Genomic DNA, 21,432 nt, shown 5'->3' with positions numbered 1-21,432 from the left:
AATCAGGCTTGGCGCCTAACCCCAGGCCTGGCGCCTAGCGCTAGCCATTGGCGCCTGGCGCTAGTGGTGGTGCCTGGCGCCAGCTAGCCAGGGTTGGCGCCAGCCGTGTTTTCTGAGCGTCAGACTCTGTTTCGTTTAATTTATCTTTTTGGCTGATTTTCTCTATAAATATCGTATTAAAAACTCCGTTTTCATTCGCAATCATTAACTCTCTAATTCTCTCCTAATCATTCATAACCACATTTCATCAATTCTTATTTTAATTCTTTATTATTCTCTCTCTCTCTCTCTTTTTCTAAACTTTGCTTTTCTCAAATACAAAATTCCGCATTCATTAGATCTAGAAACACCTAGCCATATTCGAAGTTGCCTTTTCCCTAGACGTGAAAGGTTTTAATTTCTGAGGGTTTTGTCCCAAATCTCTCTTTCAATTATTTAATTTAATTGTTTTGATTATTATTTTCCTTGAAGTTACTAACGTGTGTATTTTGTTATTAGAAAGAGGTACGAGGCATCAAAGTAAGTACTTTATTGATTTTAATTGATTTATTGATGTAGAAATCATGTTTACATTGTTCTTATGATTCCTAGTATCATGTCTAGGGTAATTTTAATATTAAATATGATTGTTATGATGCTTCCTATGTTTTTCCTAATATTTATGATTGTTAGTATCATGTTAGGGTTAAAGATTTGATTTTTATTGCTTAGTGACATGCTAGGGTTTGTTATTAATCTTGTTAGTATCATGCCTAGGATCTTGTTATTATTATCATGCTTTAATGTTAACATGAATATGATTATGATTATAATTGTTATAATTTATTATTATTATTATTTTGATGATGATTATTTTATTTGTGATTATTATTGTTATGATTATAATTTTATTATTCATGATATTGATTATTATTTATTATGTTGCTTGATGCTTATTATTTATTGCTTGATCACACCTTTTATTGCATGTTTAAAGGGAATTTGGTACTTGTAATCACGATTAATAAGATATTTGATAATCTTGTTAGGGTTAATTTGATTATAATTCAAGTGATCGCCAATAATATTTTATTTGTGCATTAATATTCAACCAACATAGATAAACAGGTTTAAAGTTAACCTATTGATTGCATGTTAATTAAAAAGCGCACATGAATACGATCAGAATAAAGTAGAGGCCTATTATTAGGGCAGGTTCAATCTCTTTTAGGTTGGATTTGTACCTTCATCCCCGAAACCTTATTTGGTTCATGACCTTATGGAGTTTACGATCTCTTGGATTGTTAAGGGGTGTAACCCTTCACCTCGTGAACGGTTTACAAGTTCCTAAAACTTGTTGGCGACTCTTTTGCTCTATTTTCTTCCCTTTTGGACGCCACCGTACTTTAGTGTATGATCACAGTGGGGTTCAAGCTAGTGGGATTTAAAGGCTTGAAATTATTCCCTACATTTTTTGGCGACTCCACTGGGGAGGATTTCTATTTTAATTCCTGAATTTGTTTCGGCAATGATTTAGAATGAGTGGATGAGACTCGAAAAGTTCTAAGTATTTCATGTGCGTAATTTTGATTAACATTATTGTCATATGCATAAAAAATATCTCATTGGAAAGACCATCCGTAATGAGTTAAAAACATAGGATTTTACACGTAGGAAATTTGAGAAATATCTTTCACAACTAGGACAGAAATAACACCGCACGAAACTGGAAAATTTTATCGAGCACAGAAAGCTGCTGAGGCCTGTGGGAAGTAGCGTCAGGGGCTAGAGCTTGGCGCCAGACTTTTAGCCGTGGCGCAAGACGCCAGTATTGGCGCCAGGCGCTACAGTTAAAAGCTGACGCCAGTCTCTATTTGCTGGCGCCAATTTCCCCCAATACCAAGCCAGAAATATGCGTTCTAATTTCGACTAGTTTTTCGTATTGTTTGCTCGATCCTACTTCCTGATTGAATTTTTTCTCACTTTTCTGAAACCCATATGTGTTCTACATATGGACATAACCCTCTGGGAATTCATGCTCCATCTACCCGATTGAACGCTCCGTGTAACAAATGGTACATCCGAGATGTTGAATTCACCAAACCATGGAAGCGAGTTTTTTCTAAAACTCGCGGTGTCCCATCCACTCGCGCCAACCCTTCACGGTTAGGCTTCCGCGCGGTGCATCTGGACAATTAACCATGGACCCTCTATTAACTAAACCATATCCCGAACTTTAGAGAACTAGACCCATGGTTAGGTTGCGAACTCATTGCATCATATTGTGCCTACTTGACTAATTGTGCATTATTTGTTGTGCATACTCTATGTGATTTTTCCTAACCGTTTGTTGACTTGTGTTTAGACTAAATAAATTAATGACTTAAAAAACTTTGCCTAATTAATTAATTAATTAATTAATTTGAGTCGATAAAGTCTAATATTTTAATCGGAATTGACCTAGTACGACTTTAGGCATACCCCAGTTGACTAATAACACCGAAAACAGACCCAGACCGAAGCTCCAATATTGGCGCCAAGGTCTGAGCTGTAGCGCCACACTATGGAGTGTAGCGCCTGACGACAGCTATGTTGTCTGGCGCCAAGCTCCACAGTGTGACGCCAGTCCTATCGCTTGGCCGACAGTTCGGATTATTGGTCGAGTCATCACCTAGGGTCTAATTAATCAGTTTTCTGTTTAATTCGGTTAATTTTGCTGTCAATAATATTTAATTGAATTGATGATCGAGTTTAGGCACTAAGTCCCATGGTCTTACATAAGAGTCCAAGCATGTCACTTACACTCAACGCACACACCAATACACATACTTTGACCATGATTAAGTGAGTCTTGTGTGCGCGTTTTTTCCGTCATTTTTTTTAGGGGGGTAAGTCGGATATTGATCCTCCAATAAAAAATAATAATACTTAGTTCCCTAAAAATATGTACATTATTTTTGCCAAAAATATGCACCCTTTCTTTTTCTTTTTCCCTTAAAATAAACCATAAAGTCAAGTTGATTCGAGTCAAGTAATTAAAACGCAAAATGGTTTAATTTACATCGCGTGGTCAAGAAAGGAAGGACGATTAATCAAAGATAACCTCTTCGTACAAGTCCAACTTTTCGACAAACCTATAGCTCGCAAGAGGAAATCTAGGGTTATAATGGCAACTCAAGAAGAAGTCAATGATCTTAAGAACCAACTGGCTACTGTGACTGAGACACTGAAGCTTCTCGCACTTAGGATCGATGATCCCGTGAAGCAACAACAGATGGACCTCATGCAAGAGAGTTTAAGCATATTGTCTAGCGACTACAAGTTTCAAGAGCTTACATCACAAGGGGTCTCGGTGGACAAGGATCTTCTTCCGCAGAAGTTCAACGCCAACGACATCCCAAAATTCAGAGCAATTGACAACCCTTACTTTCATTTAAGAGCATTTGAAACAATAATGAGTATCAAGGGTATCGATAAGAAGGTCTTCCCTTCTCTTTTCTCACTATCTCTCGAGACCGTTTGCCAACAATGGTTCTTTTCTCTCGAGAAAGAAAAGACCTCTACCTGGGAGTCTATAGCAAACACTTTCGTAGATAGGTACAAGTGCAAAAATCAAGTCGAGACTGACCATAGAGAACTTAAAATCCTCAAACAGAAAGAGAATGAAGGCTTGACCTCTTTCTTTAATAAATGGAGAGAAACCTCAGCTAAGATGATTGAGGTACCAAGTGAAAAAGAGTCTGTGAGACTGTTTATCAAAAATCTCCAAGAAAAATATTCCAAGCATCTTAAATATCAAAATAATCTTCATACCTTCAAGGTCGTTTATGACATTGGGATCAATATTGAAGATGACTTGGCTAAGTCAAAAGCTGCCAACAATAACTCCAACAGTGGCTGGAAAGGAAAGAAGAACGACAATCCTTCTTCTTCCAAAACCGCCCACTCAAATAATGTTAGCACCTTTAATTTAGGAGAAGTTCTTGCCATGAACAACCAAGGACAGAAGAAACCATTTACGAGGAAATTCACTCCTATTGGCATGAGTTATGACACCGCATTTGGTCGATTAAATGCAAAAGGTCTTATAACTCCTATTGGACCATTTGGGGACCCACCAGTTGAGAAGAGATCGATTAACTGGAACCCCAATGCACACTGCAAGTATCACCAAGGTAGGGGCCATTCCACTAAAAGCTGTTGGAAGCTTAAGGAAGCTATCCAAGACCTAATCGACAATAACAAACTGTCGTTGCCCCCTGCCGGTAACAAGCCAAGCATCGACAATTCACCTCTAGCTCATACCCTAGCTATCTCCGATGAGGAAAACGAGGTTGACCCCTCCTCTCTCATTAAACCTGTCAAAGAAATCTGTGCCATAGAAAAAGAAGAGGAGATCTTTTTTTGATGTCAAGGATAGTCTTCCAGAACCGGCGAATAAGGAAGATATACAATTGCTCACACTGTCTATGAAGGAGGCATCGCAACTACTACGTGAAGCTCTCAAAGTTATGAACGAACTCCATAAGAAATATGATGAGCTTCCAATTCCAAAAGAAGAACCTAAAAGAGAATTCACACCAGTGAGAACGACTTATGAGGCAAAGTACTTTCCCTTACAAGTCACTGAAAAACCCAAGAAGAGCAATAGAATTTACACTCCAATTGGGATCCCATATGCGCAAATTTTCGAAATGATCTCCGAGAGTGGCGAGGTCAAACCTCTCGAACCGAGACCATTCGAGTCATTAAAAAGGACAGATAGATATTACTGTCAGTATCATCAATCAGGGGGTCACACTATAGAAAACTGTTTCAAATTCAAGGATTTGGTACAGAAAATGAGTGATGAAAAGAAACTAGTCCAAGTCCAACAAGAAGAAGAATCAACCATTAATGGAGTTTGGGACAGTGATGAAGAAGATATCTATCTAAAGGACATAGTAGGACCTTCACCTTCTGTGTCATACACCACAGATGACATTTGGGCTGAAGAAGATTCATCGATAGATGTCCTCACAAGATCTGGGAGAATGCAACCTCCCGTTTCAACACAACCTATGCCAACCGTACATCAAGTTCCCATACCTATCATCGAAGACAATGACATTGTTAAACAGTTTAAGAAGACAAAAGTTGAGATGAATGTGTGGAAACTTCTGGCAACATCTCGAGAGCATAGGTTGGCTGTAATGAATGCCTTGGATAAAATCGAGATAGATTCTGACACTACTCCTGAGGGACTAGCCAACTTCCTCACAAGTGACCTTCCTAGTCCGATTAATTTGATCACCTTTTCTGACAAAGATTTACCCTCAGAAGGTGACAAACATTACAAGGCATTAAACCTCACGGTAGTCTGCAAAAGGATGAATGTTCCTATGACTCTTCTAGACAATAGACCGGCTATCAATGTTTGTCCACTTAGAACTGCGAGGATGCTCGGCATAAGGGATGAAGACTTGACTCCATCCACACAAGGAATAAGAGCCTAAGATAATACTCGTCGTCAAGCTCTTGGCAATATTACCCTAAATGTAACGGCAGGAGCAATAGAACATGCTACTACTTTCCAAGTAGTGGACATCAAAGCTTCATTCAACTTATTGTTTGGACGCCCTTGGCTTCATGATCTAAAAGCCGTCCCTTCATCTCTCCACCAACAAGTGAAAGCTATAGTTGGAGGAATTCCAATCACCATCGATGCTTCGCCTACGAGAATCAAATCCATAGAGAATCCAATCATTAATGTGGAGCACGACGAAGATGATGAAGACCTATGGGGCTTTAACGAAGAAGTCTCCTTAATCCAGGAGGATGAAAGTTCATCTCTTTGCCATGACCCCCATTCTAACATGACCGTCAACGCCATGCTGAAGAAACAAGGACACTTTCCTGGGATGACTTTAGGAAAGAAGAAAGGAATAGCAAAACTGCTGGAGTCACCTGGCCTCCCTAAGTTAGATACTTTCGGACTTGGTTTTGAACCGACTCGGAAAGATCTCAAGCGAGCCCAGGACAAGTTGAAAGCACGTAGGGACGCTCGCATTCAAAAGAAAGCAATTCCAATGGATCAGTACCCTCTTATGCTTAATGGTCTGTTCATAAAAGAAGGAGAGGACTATCCATGCCATGAATTTCCCGAGCCATTTGTTGTAAACGGCATAAGACAACCGGGATTCGAGATTTTCTTGGATTGCTACTTCACTGATGAAATCCCAACTCCCGTCCATAAGGAGAAAGCACCCCCATGTTTTGACTTTAACATCATGGGATTACTTTTGGGCGAGAAAAGAATGAGCCAACTTATGAAGAAGATAACTCCTCGCTCATTCAAACAATCCTACAAAGTGAAATCTTCGACCCCTCGAAGCTAATTACTCCAGCCGAAGGATCACTACAAGGGTGGCACAAGACTATCAAAGTGACTATTCCAAGCGGAAGGAAGATATCAATCACGACAGGGCAAGGACCGATGTTTGAAGAGTCGTCTGAGTCAGAGTCTTTCCCTTTAGATTCTTCTAAGTCTTTAGTAGTAGCACCTCCCCCTCCTATTTCTTCTCCTAGGATAGTTAGTGATCCAGTCCCTGAGGACATATCACTCTTTGATGTAATGATCTCAGAGTATAATAATATTTCTCATTCTCCTTACTTCTTGTGTTCCTCCCTAACCTAAGATGACAAACATTGCTTAGCTAACGATGAAAAAGACAAAGAAATTATTAAAGCAATGGAAACACTCGAAAAGAAAACACCGGTAATTGAGGAAACTGAAACAGTTGACATCACGAATGATTCAACTAATAAAAGAGAAGTTAAAATTGGATTAACATTGAATAAGCAAGAAAGAACCGATTTAATTAGCTTACTTAAAGAATTTATCGATGTATTTGCTTGGTCATATGAAGATATGCCAGGCATTAATAGAGAAATAGCTCAACACACTATACAACTAATTCCAGGAATGAAACCTGTAAAACAAAAGTTGCGTCGAGTGAAACCCGATGTAGCACTTAAAATAAAAGAAGAAGTTCAAAAACAAATAACTGCAGGTTTCATCAAGGTATCCAAATACCCCGAATGGGTCGCCAACGTCGTCCCAGTTCCAAAGAAAGACGGAAGGGTAAGGATGTGTGTCGACTATCGAGATCTAAATAAGGCAAATCCAAAGGACGACTTCCCTTTGCCACACATCGATATTCTGGTAGCTAACACGGCAAACCACGCGCTTCTCTCGTTCATGGATGGGTACGCGGGTTACAACCAGATTCTCATGGCAGAAGAAGACATGGAGAAAACAACCTTTATAACACCATGGGGCACTTACTGCTACACGGTAATGCCATTCGGGTTGAAAAACGTGGGTGCTACTTACCAACGTGCAGCAACTGCCTTACTCCATGACATGATGCACAAAGAAGTCGAAGTATATGTCGACGACATGATTGTAAAATCAAAAGACCGTCCAGGCCATCAAGTAGCCTTAAGGAAATTTTTCGAAAGGCTAAGAAAATATAATGTGAGGTTGAATCCATCAAAGTGTGCTTTTGGAGTCACCTCAGGCAAGCTCTTGGGATACGTCATAAACTCTAGAGGAATAGAGGTAGATCCAACCAAGATTAAAGCAATCATGTCAATGCCACCGCCCAAGACTGAGAAGCAGATTCGAGGATTTATTGGCCGGTTGCAATACATAAGTAGGTTCATATCAAAACTGACGACGATATGTGAACCAATTTTCAAGAAGCTCAAGAAGAATGTACCAGTAATATGGGATGACGAGTGTCAAAAAGCCTTTGAAAATATCAAAGCCTATCTCGCAAATCCTCCCGTATTAGCACCAGCACTTCCCGGAATACCTCTTAGGTTATATTTGACGGTTACCAAAGAGACAATGGGAGCCATGCTAGCACAAGAATTAGAAGGCAAAGAGAACGCAATTTACTACCTAAGTAAAAAGATGCTCGAATACAAAACACGCTATACACCGCTCGAGAAATTGTGCCTCGCCTTGGTGTGGGCCACAACTAAGTTAAGACATTATATGTTGGTGCATACCGTTTTCGTAGTCTCTCGATTAGATCCACTCAAGTATCTGTTCGAGAAATCTACATCCAATTGACGCATATCAAGATGGATAGTCAATCTAGCCCAGTTCGATGTAAGGTTTGTGCCACAAAAAGCTATTAAAGGATCCGTGGTGTCAGACTTTCTAGCAGATTTTCCAATAGAAGACTCGACGCCAATACAAGACAATGAATTTCCAGATGAAGACTTAATGGTCACTGAAGATGATACTTGGACCTTGTATTTCGACGGAGCCTCAAACCAAAAGGGATGTGGCGTTGGAGTACTACTAGTATCACCTAAAGAAGAGCACGTTCCAATCTCCATAAAGCTTGATTTCGACGTTACCAACAACGCTACTAAATATGAAGCATGCGTGGTAGGCCTTGAAACAGCTTTGGCATTGGGAGTAAAGAAGTTAAGGATATTCGGAGACTCTTTTTTGATCATCAATCAGATATCTAAGAGGTGGAAAGTAAGGAGCGAAAGCCTAGCCCCTTACCAAACCTATCTGGAAACTCTTACCGATCAATTAGAGAAGGTAGAATACACATATCTACCTAGAGAGGAAAACCAATTTGCTGATGCCTTGGCAAGATTAGCCTCAATGGTTAGGATTTCCACGAAAATCGAGCAAATGCCTCTAACTATCGAAAAAAGGCACAAACCAGCATATATCCAGGCTATAGAAGACGACGACTTAGTCCAAGGCGAAGAAGAAGAAGAAGAAGAAGAAGAAGAAGAAGAAGAAGAAGAACCGTGGTACACGGACATACTCAACTATGTCACCAATGGAGAATACCCTCCTCATGCTGACAAAAGAGCAAAGCGAGCGTTGAGACTTTTGGCTTCTCAATATGTACTCATAGACAACGAGCTACATAAAAGGGTACCTAAAGGTCGAGCTCTCTTATGTGTAGGAAAGATGGATGCACAAAGAGTAATGAGAATAGTTCACGAAGGAATCTGTGGCACTCATGTAAACGACAAAATGTTAGTTCAGAAAATAATGCGAGAAGGATATTATTGGACTACAATGAATAGGGATTGCCATCAATACGTAAAAAGATGCCCTAAGTGCCAAATTTATGCCAATTTACAACATGTCCCTCCATCTTTTCCTTACACCTACACATCGCCATGGCCATTCTCTACATGGGGAATTGACATAATTGGCAAAATCACTCCCCCAGGAATAGGAGGCCACGAATTTATCCTAGTAGCAATCGATTACTTTACAAAGTGGGTCGAAGCGCAATCATACGCTAAACTCACTACAAAACATGTAGCACTCTTTATCGAAAGAAATATTATCTGTCGATATGGAGTCCCACATGAAATGATAAGTGACAATGGAACTCACTTTCAAGCCGAATGTGAAGAATTGCTACAAAAATACGGCATTTAACATCATCATTCTTCCCCTTATAGACCTCAAGCAAACGGAGCAGTTGAGGCAGCTAATAAAAATCTAAAGACTATCATCGAGAAAATGACAGAAAATTATAAGGATTGGCCTGACAAACTTCACTTCGCATTGTGGGGTTATCGCACGTCAATCCGTACATCAACAGGAAATACGTCATTTTCCTTGGTATATGGAATGGATGTCGTACAACCTGTCGAATTAGAAATACCATCTCTACGCATCGCGTTAGAGAGTAAACTCGATAAAATTGAATGGACTAGGGCAAGACACGAAGAATTGATTCTACTCGATGAGAAACGACTAGAAGCTCTACATCACACTCAATGCTACCAAACTCGTATGGCTAGGCATTTTAATAAGAAGGTCAAGACAAGAAATATCAAAGTAGGAGATTTGGTATTAAAAGCACTAAGGAAAAATGTTTTAGACCCAAGGGGTAAATTTAGACCTAATTGGTCTGGACCCTACATTGTCAAAACAATCCTGTCAGGAGGTGCAGCAAAACTAACCGATATGGATGGGAATGAGTTCTCAAACATGACGAATCTTGACCAACTTAAGAAATACTACTCATAAGTACTTGAGTAGGATACTCAAGAGAGCTACGTTCGGCCTGATTCCTTAAGAAAGGATACGTAGGCAACCCTTTACGGGTGCGGCCACTTTATTTTTCGACATCTCCGCGTCCAGAATCAATTAAAAATTCGACAGAAAAATCGGCGAATCATCGGCGTCGCAAAGAAAAGCTTGGCGCCAGCCATAAGTCATCAGCGCCAGCCGATGGAATTGGCGCCTGGCACCAGACTTCAATGGCAGGCGCCAAATGCCAATAACTGGCGCCAATTCGGGAATAAAATCTGGGCGAATTTCGGTGTTTTTCGGAAAATTTTCAACTTCCGTACTCAAAGAATTTCTGGAAAATTAATTTTTTCGATTTTCATTGCTTTAATAAAATAAATTTAAAGTAAATAATTTAATTGAAAGATGAAATTTCATTAATAAAATAAAATTACATTATTGATGGAATTTAAATAAAAGCTGAAATAAATTAACTTTAAATAACAATATAAGTCTAATAAATCTAAAGCTAAGCAATGCTCTTAATCTTTCTTTTCCTTTCTAGCTCTTTTCCAATTCTTGTCTGCTTCCTCCTCTTCATCCATAACTTTAGCTAGTAGGCATCCTTTAGAGGACCTACATTCAATTTTGGAATAGATAGTCTCCCCTTCAGCTAGCACTCCATGCTTCTTTTCCACCCAGGCTTTTTTATATGTGGTGTTAGCTTTCCTTTTCCCTTTGTCTTTGGTAGTAACTTTCTTCCTAGGCATTGCAGGTGTTTTGAATTCAATTCTTGCACCTAAGCGTTCCTTGGCAGGAGTCACCCTGTCACCTAGACGATTCTTCACATCGGTTCTACCCTGATCAATCGAAGATTTCTTCAGCAACCACTTCTTTACATCATTGGGCAAAGAAGAAGGAACCTTTTGGGTAATCACTTCCCATAAAGGTCTAGCGCTCCAGTAAGCATCAAATCTGTCTACTTCTTGAGATACGAGGTACTCAAAGGGAGGACGAAGATCCCCTGAAGGAATATTCTGAAGCAAGCCGTATTGTCTTTTTACCCTGCAGGGGTAATAATAAGTTACACGAGACAAGCTTGGAAGACGGCAGAAAGGTTGCTTGTTAACACCAACCATCCTTTCTATTTTTCACCATGGACGACCCACTTGATAGCAAAATCACGTGATTCAAAAACTTTTCTCCACCCATGGCGCCCAATCTTAGGGATGCGCTTCTTCCTTCTCACGAAGAAATTGGGAGTATATTTTTCAATATCGTCCGGAGGGCTAATTAATCCTAGCCTCTCCATTAGCCACATCTGTAAAAAAAATGCAATGCAAATAAATTGTTATTACAATACAAAAATATATTTTTTGATATCTGTAATTAAAAATATTATTTTTCTACCTGTAATAAAATTGGAGAACCGCGAAGAGGCGCTTTTGGGTCCCTTTTCAATTCATCTAGACTAATCATAGTCTCTCCAACTATTAATGGCATTGGATTTCTCCCTGATTCAATTTGTTCTAGTACAGTGGTTATAATTGATTGACCCTCATTATTTTTACCACTACTAAGAAAAAATTGGTTAAGCATGCAAAATAAGAACGCCCTTCTTCTATATATATGAAAAGATTCAGAAAGAGGTTTATCAAAATAATAGCGTGCAAATTCTTTCAAATTAACTATATTGCCATCCACTATTTTTGATAAATCCCTTTCCTTCAAATTAAAGAAGCGCTCAAAATCCTTATAATAGTATGCCTCTACTCTAGGGATTGCTATAAGGTCTATCGCAGAGAAGCCTAAGATAGCACCAAATTCCTACGGCAAAGGGCTAATCTCATCATACCCTATTCTGAAACAATGAATATCAACATTCCAAAATTCTAAAGCGGTATGTATGAAGTCTAGGTCAAGATCTACCCCTTTGATGCCATAAATTCCCCCTAGGTGAAATAAATCTAATTCTTTTCTCTCCCTCGCATTAAGAGATCGACACTATTCATGAATGTATTGGGTGAAGGTTTTGGTAGCTAAAGACATAATTATTGTTTTTATATAGAAGAGAATTATTTATTCGCTGGAATTATGAGAAGAATCAGCTGGGCAGGGGGATTTTTATACAGAAATTGCGAGGAATTTTAATCAGATTAAAATACAGCATCAGCGTCAATTGGCGCCACGCGCCATAGTGTGGCGCCAGCTGGCGCCAAGTTGCCAGATCAGCCGCGCGTCCTCAACTTGCGTTTTTAATATTAAACTCGAGTCGGTTAATGACTTTATGGCTCTGTTTAATCCTTTTCTATCCTTTTTCCTAATTAATTAAATATAGCTATTAGTTTTTTAATTATTATTATTCTTTTTGGACTTTATTTTAATTTACAAACACCCGACATTTCATTCGATTTTTTCCTATTTTATTTTTTCTTTTGGGGGGAAAGAGTCGGATACCCTCCATCAATAATAAAAATGACGGAATTTTTGCGCAAAATTGTTGTCACACTTTTCTTGCACACACAAACATACACACAACAGTAAATAAACTCATAATAGCATAAATATACAAAATGTGTCTATGAATAAAGAGTCTAAGGCAAAGTTTTATAAAAAAGTCAAAATAAAATATACACAGGAACAAACTACGGCGCCGGAGGACGTAGGCCCATCATGTCATAAAATTGCGCCGTACGAGGAGTCACCTCTCCACCAGCTCCAGCTCCAGTCTCCGTAGGAGGAGGAAGGCTCAATATAGGACCACTCCAGCCAGGATCAACCTGAGGCTGAAGGCCGCGGAGGCTGCTGCGATGACGAGCCAACCTCGTACATCCCACCACCTCTGAAAGCCGAGGTAGCCTCTCCTACCGGTGCAGCGTGAGCACCCTCAGAAGAAGATCCCGAGCCCTCTGCAACGTCAGCTCGAGCAGCCTCAGAGCGACCGCCTCTACCCCTTGACGAAGTGCGACAACGTCTCGAGCTGGACCTCGCTGGATCCCTCTGCCCCTCAGGTCTCGTGCGGGTGTGAGAAGCGATAGGCTGGCCCTGCAAAAAGTGTTAAATCAGAAACAAAGTAAAATTGAAGCAGCAATGCAAAAACTAATGAGCAAAGAAAGGCTACCTCTCGGATGACGTCATCCCGACGGCAAGTGGCCGCATTCCTCATCCGGACGAGCTGTCTCCGGAAGGCATCTATGCATCGTGCCATCGCCGAAACCACCTCGCGTGAAAACTGTCAGAAAATAAGTCAGTAAAAATGCATGATATATGAACACAAAAATTCTGAAAAAACTAGGCTTACTCTAGTCTGGTGGCGAGGAATCGACCGCTCTACGAAGCGCTCGCCCTCGGGAGCCGGAGAAATCATCTCCTCGATCGGCCCGTACATCCCCTAGTTGTGGATGGACATACGGGGTGGCACGAACTTAGCAGCACCGTCCTGATAAAACGAAAAAATTAGTAAAACATTACTTGGGGGCTACTTAGTGGAAAGTAAAGCTAAGGAAATCTTACCCTCACATCCTCAGCCGATACGGGGGCTGGAGCTAACAAAGGTAATAGCTCCTCAGCATAACACCGCCCGAGGATCACATGGGACCGTCAAGGAGTACCAGCTCCCTCGGACATGCTCGACAACCGCGCCTCGTCGAACATATGACGTGGTGGAGCAGCGGGAACGACGAAGACATCAGAAGAGTGTTGTCTAGCGACCCTCTCTCCTAAGTACGCGACAGCTCCATAAGTCCCCAGAAAATAGCGACGCTCAGTAGAATACTGTTCGGCTAACCCAGGGACTGTCCAACCGCCCCACGGCCGGTATACCACCTTAGGTCCCTATAAAGAGCGTAAATCAGGCAAGAATATGTCTAAGCACCGCGGAAGAGCAAGATAAACAATAAAAGTCGTACCGAGATGATCCGGTTCCGGACATGTGTAGTGGACATGTCCACGTGATGACCGCCCCAAGAGGCGCTCACTGGAAATCCCCTCGGCGATGGTCTCGTCGGCGCAATGGAAGGAAAGTACTCGTAGAACCAGATCTACAAGGAGTTAAAAGTGTGAGCAAAGGCTAACTAATATGCAAAGCTAAACTTTATAGGGAATAAATGTTTACCTCTACAACCTTCCAAAAGGCAAACAAAGCAACGTTCGTCCCAAAGGACCGGTGGCGACACGAGTCCCTCAGCGCACGAACGAAGTCAGCATAGGCCAAGCTGGCCTAGTCATAAGTCCCGATCCGGTGAAGATCACGGACAGCAGGAAGATAGTAAAGCAACGCTCTACTACCTTTGTTAGGGGAGAATGTCCTTGACAATAACATCAGCACAAAGATGCGCACCCGCTGCTCTTGGGTGGTCGCATCGTCATCAAGAGCCGCTGCCAACGTCGAGTGGTGAATTCCTCTAGCACTAAACTGAGTCGTCTCGACCTCATCTCGGGCCCGAATAGCGATTGGTCCACTATCAAACAGCAGTGGCACAGAAGTGAACTCCAGTCCCTGTGATGACACTGAAGTCTGTAGGGGTGACCATCATCTCGCCCCAGGGGAAATGGAAGGTGTTGGTGGTGTCCCAGAAGAACTCCACCAAAGCGCGCACTACATGATGACCCCCGCTGGAGGCGACCATAGCCTCAGAGGTCTCGAACAGAATAGCTAGTCCGCAAGACTCCCATAGGAGTCTCGTCTCAAGATCCCTAACGATGTGCATCCTGTATAAATCGCCTAAACCATCACAGCTAGAGCCGTGATGCCGTGTCCTCCCGAGCGCGATGCCCTGTCTCACCCTCTCAGAAATGTGGTGGACAGGGGCGAAGAACAGGGTCCGCTCATCCCACTCCGGAAGTCGACCAAGCGAAGTGGAAGGCGTGATGTCATCCTCCACGGGCTCATGCTTCCGTCTAGTGTTTCAGGACCGTGAACCTGAGCCTCGTTGTCTAGCCATGCTACATTGTGCAAAATTATCATGAATTAAGGTTCTATGGTATCTAAGGTTCGCCTAGCTGCATGATACTATGTTTGCAAAAATAGAGTACGTAGTACTAAAACAGAGCACAAATTCAAATTGAGCATGACAGCATTTTTCAAGCAATTAAACAATTTCTTGCAACACTATAGTGATTATTGTGACAAATTGGACAAGAATTTCTAGCAAAAACATCAAGAACGAGTCACATTGTTCTTCACGACCTTAAGAGGTCCAACAATGGCAAATTGCTCATTTCTTCACCAAATTGAGTCAAACAAGTCTCAAATTACTCACAAGGCAATATATAAACATAATCAAGCAATTTTATGGCATAAAACTTGACAAACAAAGCAAATTGAGCGTTATAAATTTTGAATTTTCATGGAATTCGTGAATAAACATGCCAAGAATTCATAAAAACTGATGTGAGTTTGAAGAAAACTTACCTAGATCAGGAAAATAGATGAAAAGAGGTTTGATTTGAAACAAATTTGAGCGAATTCAGTTGAGAAACGAGCAAACAATGAGCAATTGAAGCTTTCGGGTTTCTTCGAGCAGTTTCGCGACGAACAAAGCAGCGAAATGAAGAGGAAAGGGTTATTTAAAGAAGTCCCCGTGCTGGCGCCAGGCCCTATGCATTGGCGTCACAAATTTGGCTTGGCGCCTGGCGCTAATACTAATAAGGTGGCGCTGATGGTTTTTCAGCGACGCCAAAGCACCCAGCCACCTGATGAGGTTGAGCTAGCCTTCTGCAACATATTTTTGGGTTCCTTGGTACGCCAGTTAGCCCCTCTAAGCAATTTGACATGATTTAGTAATCGGCTTGATTACATAAAGTGATCGACCTGATAAGAGATCGTCTCACTTAGCTTAAAGCGCCTAAGCATTGGCTCATTGGCAAAAAAGCACCGACATATAGGTTCAAAAGCGCAAAAAGGCACCGACATATAGGTTCAAGAGCAAAAGTGAACCAACGTACAGATTCAAAGCAACGGAAGCGCCGACGTACAGGCATAGCGGAAGCAAAGTTCAGGCGAACTTTTAAAGATCGACAGGCGTGGATCTTCGGTAATTTCCTTTGGAAAATTATCGCATCAAATGAGGATGACTTCAAGAGAAGATGTCTTCGACAGCATTCCCTAGCTTGCGGAGAGTTGTCACGAACAACTGGAGGTAATTTCGGGTGAAGTTATCTTCGATGGTATTCCCTAGGATGTGGAATATTATCAATGCGGATGGAGATTATTTCAAGAGAAATAATCTTCGATGGTATTCCCTAGGATGTGGAATATTATCAATGCGGATGGAGATTGTTTCAAGAGAAATAATCTTCGATGGTATTCCCTTGGACGTGGAATACTATCATAGCGGAGGAGGATAGTTTCAGGCGAAGCAATCTTCTAATTTGGAAGCAGTTACGAGCATAGCAGTTTTCAAGCGGGATGGTATTCTCTAGCTCGTAGGAGGTCATCAAAACAACAGTAAAGCGACACAAATCGGTTACTTTCAGAGACGTGTGCTCGACGGTGCAAGATACGCGTTTCTTAACTCTTTTATCTGTTTAACTCACTAGTGGAAAAATAGCTATCCGTAACGGGCAATAAAGGGCTATCCGTAACGGGCAACGGGCGTTACGTATGCCACCGTTACGGATAGCTAGTGTTATTTGTAACGGGCACTTGAAATGTCCGTTACGAATACCCCGTTATTCGTAACGGACATTTCAAGTGCCTGTTACGAATACCCCGTTATTCGTAACGGACATTTCAAGTGCCCGTTACAAATAGCCCGTTATTCGTAACGGACATTTCAAGTGCCCGTTACGAATAACGACTTATTTGTAACGGGAATTTCAACTGCCCGTTACAAATAACACAACGGGCATGATAGCTGCCCGTTACAAATAGTGTGTACCCCAATTAAAAAAAAAATCCAGCACATGCTGTGCTGGATTAGCTAGCTTGCATAAAAATTATAGCATAGTTATTTTATTAATTAATTGAGATAAAACAAAGAATTTTATATTTATACAATCACCAAAAAAAAAATACATTTATTATCGCCTAATAACTAAAACTAAACTGGGCTCGGTAGTTCATAATAAAAGGGGAAAATAAAGCAATATGAAAAAGCAATTAAAACATCAGTATGTCAACAAGGAAATTTGTGAATCCCAGGTACTAACATCTGAATGTAGATTCAACCACAAACCTTTCACGTCTCTGGTAAAATTTGGACTCCTTTTTTAATACAAAACTAAATTCATCGCTATATCCGTATGAAAATATTATGTCAGCGTATTCCTCCATGACAGCATTTGCACATGAACTCATCAACTCCAAGGCTTTTTTATCACGAGGCTTCTCAAATTTATGAGCTTCAGAGAACCTTCGAATATTCCAGCCATCAATGACAACAATCATCAGAGTGGGCAGCATAATTTTGTACTTCAAAGGACTTAACATACTCATATTTGCTGTTTGCCATGGACTTTTCAGCTGTTTCTTTTGTCAAAAAAAAAACTAAAAAAATAGAGCAAAAGAAAATCGATCATGTCTTGTGTCTCCTTCATGTCTCCAATCCCACTTCCACCCACCATCTTTCTCCCTCTGGTATAATGATAATGTTAAAAATCCAATTTATTCAATAACATGTACAAAAAAAACAAGCTCGCTAAGCTAAATTAATTGCATATTTGGAGGCTTACCCATTATAAACACCAACAAAAGTAGCATTCAAATAGTTTCAACTTGACTACGATCTTCAAGAACTTCATTAATCTGGAAAACATCAAAAGAAAATTCATCTTTATACTTTATAATACTCATGACCAGTTGATTATCAAACGGAATTGAATAGCAAAAAAATACTCGTATCCAATGATTAGTATTCATTCATGTATTCACAATCCTTGAATTTATTAGCCGTTATATTCACAACTTATTACTCTATAAAACTTTTTTCCCTAAACTTTAGCATTGATTTTGACATAGTAGAAGATAGACATAAATAGGGAAGGACCGACAGTTTAAAGGGCCCATACTATCAATTAGATAAAATCAACGGTTAAGTCAGCAACAAAATCCCATCCCACCTGTAATATATTCAATATTGGTCACATTTAATGGCTTGACTGACATAGATATGAATATTCCAAAATTCTAGCATACTCAATAATTCAAGTTCTATTTGTTATTTGACATATTTGGTGGCCATATTAAATCAATGTAATTAATCATACAGTACTACGAGAAGAAAGGAGGGGAAAAGGCATAATATTATAACAAGAGGATTCACTGTCAAGAAATGTAAGAAAAAGATCCTATGATGGAAAAGTAGAAACATGAAGTTGGTGTAAAATCATTTATAGAACAATGATCATTAAACATTCAGTAGGTTGTAGAATGAAAAACAAACTGTAAAAGCCTTGCCTGGATGGCCTATGCCTTTGACACTTCCCCATGGCTCCAGGTAAAAGCCTTCGTTCTGCTCGTGGTGCTTAAAACCATCCATCTGTGGAGCAACTTTGAGACTACTAGACATACTTCCTTAATAGAGTTACCATCATCAGCGCCTTGCTGCTGACTTGAACTCGCAGGTTGACTTGAACTAGCACATTGCTCAGCATTACTTGAAACGGAAGCTAGGGATGATTCACGCTCAACAGGTTTCTTTGAAGATTCAATCTTAGCAGAACCTTCCTGGGATTCAGCATCTTTCTTTGGCATAGATCCCAAGGGATCAGCCTCCTCCTGTGCCTTGTACAACAATGCAAGGCCGAATTTATAGTATGATTTAATGCATTCAGGTGCAAGCTCACCATAATGAGCAACCCTGCAAAACAACACAAGATGGCCATACTAAGATTACTAACCATTTATATAATTATATGAATGTACAAAAATTTTTATATTTTATAAGCGAATACATAAATTCTGAGCACGCCAAGTAATGCAGCTAAGTAAATGCTACACCATTTAAGTACAAGAATATCACTACAACTGGGGACAAACACGTTCTTAAGCAAGTTAAACCATTGCCTGTTGTAGTAAAAAAAAAGGCAACCCAATGTCAAGGTATATAATCATCAAAAAACAAACATACAAGACGATAAGGCTTCCAAATTATTTATTTTACAAGAGTTACAGTTCATCTAAAGGCTTCTCCATAGACCAAAATGAAAACAGCAAACATCTATCACATTATTTACAGGGTCTAGGAGGCTAGCACATATGCAATCTTCAATCATTTAGAACTACAAAGAGATTTTGTTCCACCTATACGGTATATCTGGAAATTTAAATGTTGTTTTTGAATGAATTTTAGAGTTTTATACCACCAAAAATATGAAGGATATCCCAGATTTATTTTCAAGTTACAATCATAAGAAAGAGATCACAGGAGAGGGAGGATTCGCCATTGGGTATGCTTCGTTTCATATTTTCGATAACCCGCTCCAACACACCCCCCTCCCCCTCCCCCCTCCCCTCCCCCCCCCCCCCCCCAACCTTGCATAGAGAATCAACAACCAATACCCAAATGAACGAATACCCAAATTCTCACTTCAATAAACAGATTAACAGAGATTATATACCAACAACCCATAAATTACCACTAAAAATGAACGAATTAGGGATAAATTGATCGATTTCGGGAAAGAACTCGAAGAACCCTAAAATTAATCAACTTGCCATCTCAGGTTTCTTAATTCTCTCTATAAACAAAAAAAATTACAAAAAAATTTCGGCAATCAGGTATTAATCGGCAAAGATGAACTAAATTCACTACTTTTACCTGTATTACTCGTTTCAACTGAAGAACATATTTTTTTTAGATTTATTATTCGTTTAGTCGTATAAAAGATAACCGAACCATATAAATGCCAAAAATGCATGTAGAAAAAAATAAAGCAAATTAGAATTCACAAGAACAAATTCAAGAATTTAAACAATTAGATGCCCAGAAATCAATTCAAGAAAAGAAAAAACGATTGAAGGATTTCTTACCTCACGATCTAAAATGGTTGAAGTTTTCGGCAAAGATATCCTAAATTATCTAAGAATTGTTCATCAGTGGTTAGGTTTAGAGATCTTCACTTGTTGTTAAGGGGAAGATTGATGGAGGAGAGGAGAGAGGGCCTGAGTTTGAAATGAGAGAAAGAGGTGAATGACGGGGAGGAGAGGAGAGGAGAGAGAGAGGCAGTGAGGGACTGATGAGAGAGAGAGAGAGGTGAATGACGGTTGTGAAACCCTAAAAAGCCATGTACTGGGCTCCTCTCATTAGTTGGGCCAAGTTTGGGCATTTGTATCGGGCACAATACGCCTGTTACGTGTAATATAGTATTCGTAACGGGCAAAATAGTGTCTGTTACGAATACTTATTTATTCGTAACAGGCACTGAATTGTCCGTTACGAATACTTATTTATTCGTAACGGGCACTAATTTGTCCGTTACGAATACATATGTATTCGTAACGGACATTATTTTGCCCGTTACGAATAAATAAGTATTCGTAACGGACACTATTTTGCCCGTTACAAATAGCCTGTTACGAATGAGATTTTTTCCACTAGTGACTAACGTTAGTTTGCAAGTATCGGCGTTACAAGAGTGATTTAGGATCGCAGAACGTTCTGAATCATTCTCCGTCCCTATCGATACTTTGACTTTCGTTTTTCGAAACTTGCGTTTCTCCAAACTCAGTCAAAGTGGGGGCTTTTGTAGACACCCATTTGTGTCTCCCGAAAACCAAACCCAGTGATGAGTACCTTTCACGTCGAATCATAAACGAATGAAATGAAAGTCTGGAAAGTCTAGTGTTGCGGAAAGTTTTTATTTCTTTTCTCTTCTCTCTGTTTTTGAAAACTTATTTTAAGAAAACAGTCAATCCAGTTTGGTTGGTCCATGATATGGGTCCAATAGTAGTGTAGTTGGATGGGGCTTGCAAAGACTTTTCCAACGATATATTATAAGCCCAATTCCGATGAATATTGAGGAAGTTATGGCCAATTTACTAAACTGGGCCCGGTTTGAGCTTTATGTACGGCCCAATGATCTAGGGGAGGGCCTAATATGATTTATCATTCCTAATGCAATTAGGAATAGTTTAGTTTTCTAGATTCTTCTAGAAGGTTCTTTTCATTCCTAATTCAATTAGCATTGATAAATTGACTTTTGTTGACTTTTCAGAGTTTTAATCAAAATCAAATAGCATTTTCGAGGAAATTATATTATTTTATCCTCCAGTACGGTAAACTTATCGGATTTTCGTAAACGCGTTGGAATCCATTTTTTGTTGCTTCACGGGATCATCGATCCTGAGTGCGAGAAGTTTCAGTGTCTCAGTCACAGTAGCCAATTGGTTCTTAAGATCATTGACTTCTTCTTGAGTTGCCATTATCTTCTTAGCCTTCCTCTTTTGACGAATCGGT

General features: G+C 40.0%; 1 long non-coding RNA gene across 3 annotated transcripts; it reads right to left on the bottom strand.

Annotated features, from left to right (window-relative positions):
• Positions 1-17,297: 17,297 nt before the first annotated feature.
• On the bottom strand, positions 17,298-20,220 carry LOC145559669 (uncharacterized). 3 transcript variants are annotated; one of them, XR_014092853.1, is made up of 3 exons: positions 20,007-20,220; positions 17,708-18,834; positions 17,298-17,609 (listed from the first exon to the last, which is right to left on the bottom strand). It is a non-coding gene; the product is annotated as an uncharacterized LOC145559669 (long non-coding RNA). The 3 variants fall into 3 exon arrangements; XR_014092852.1 differs by having other exon boundaries at positions 17,298-17,780; positions 18,432-18,834; XR_014092854.1 differs by having other exon boundaries at positions 18,432-18,834.
• Between the last annotated feature and the right edge of the window lie 1,212 nt (positions 20,221-21,432).

The sequence above is a fragment of the Chenopodium album genome, chromosome 9 (genome assembly GCF_948465745.1).
Source record: "Chenopodium album chromosome 9, dcCheAlbu1.1, whole genome shotgun sequence".
Taxonomy (NCBI): Eukaryota; Viridiplantae; Streptophyta; class Magnoliopsida; order Caryophyllales; family Amaranthaceae; genus Chenopodium; species Chenopodium album.
This window is presented reverse-complemented; position numbering and strand designations above follow the sequence as displayed.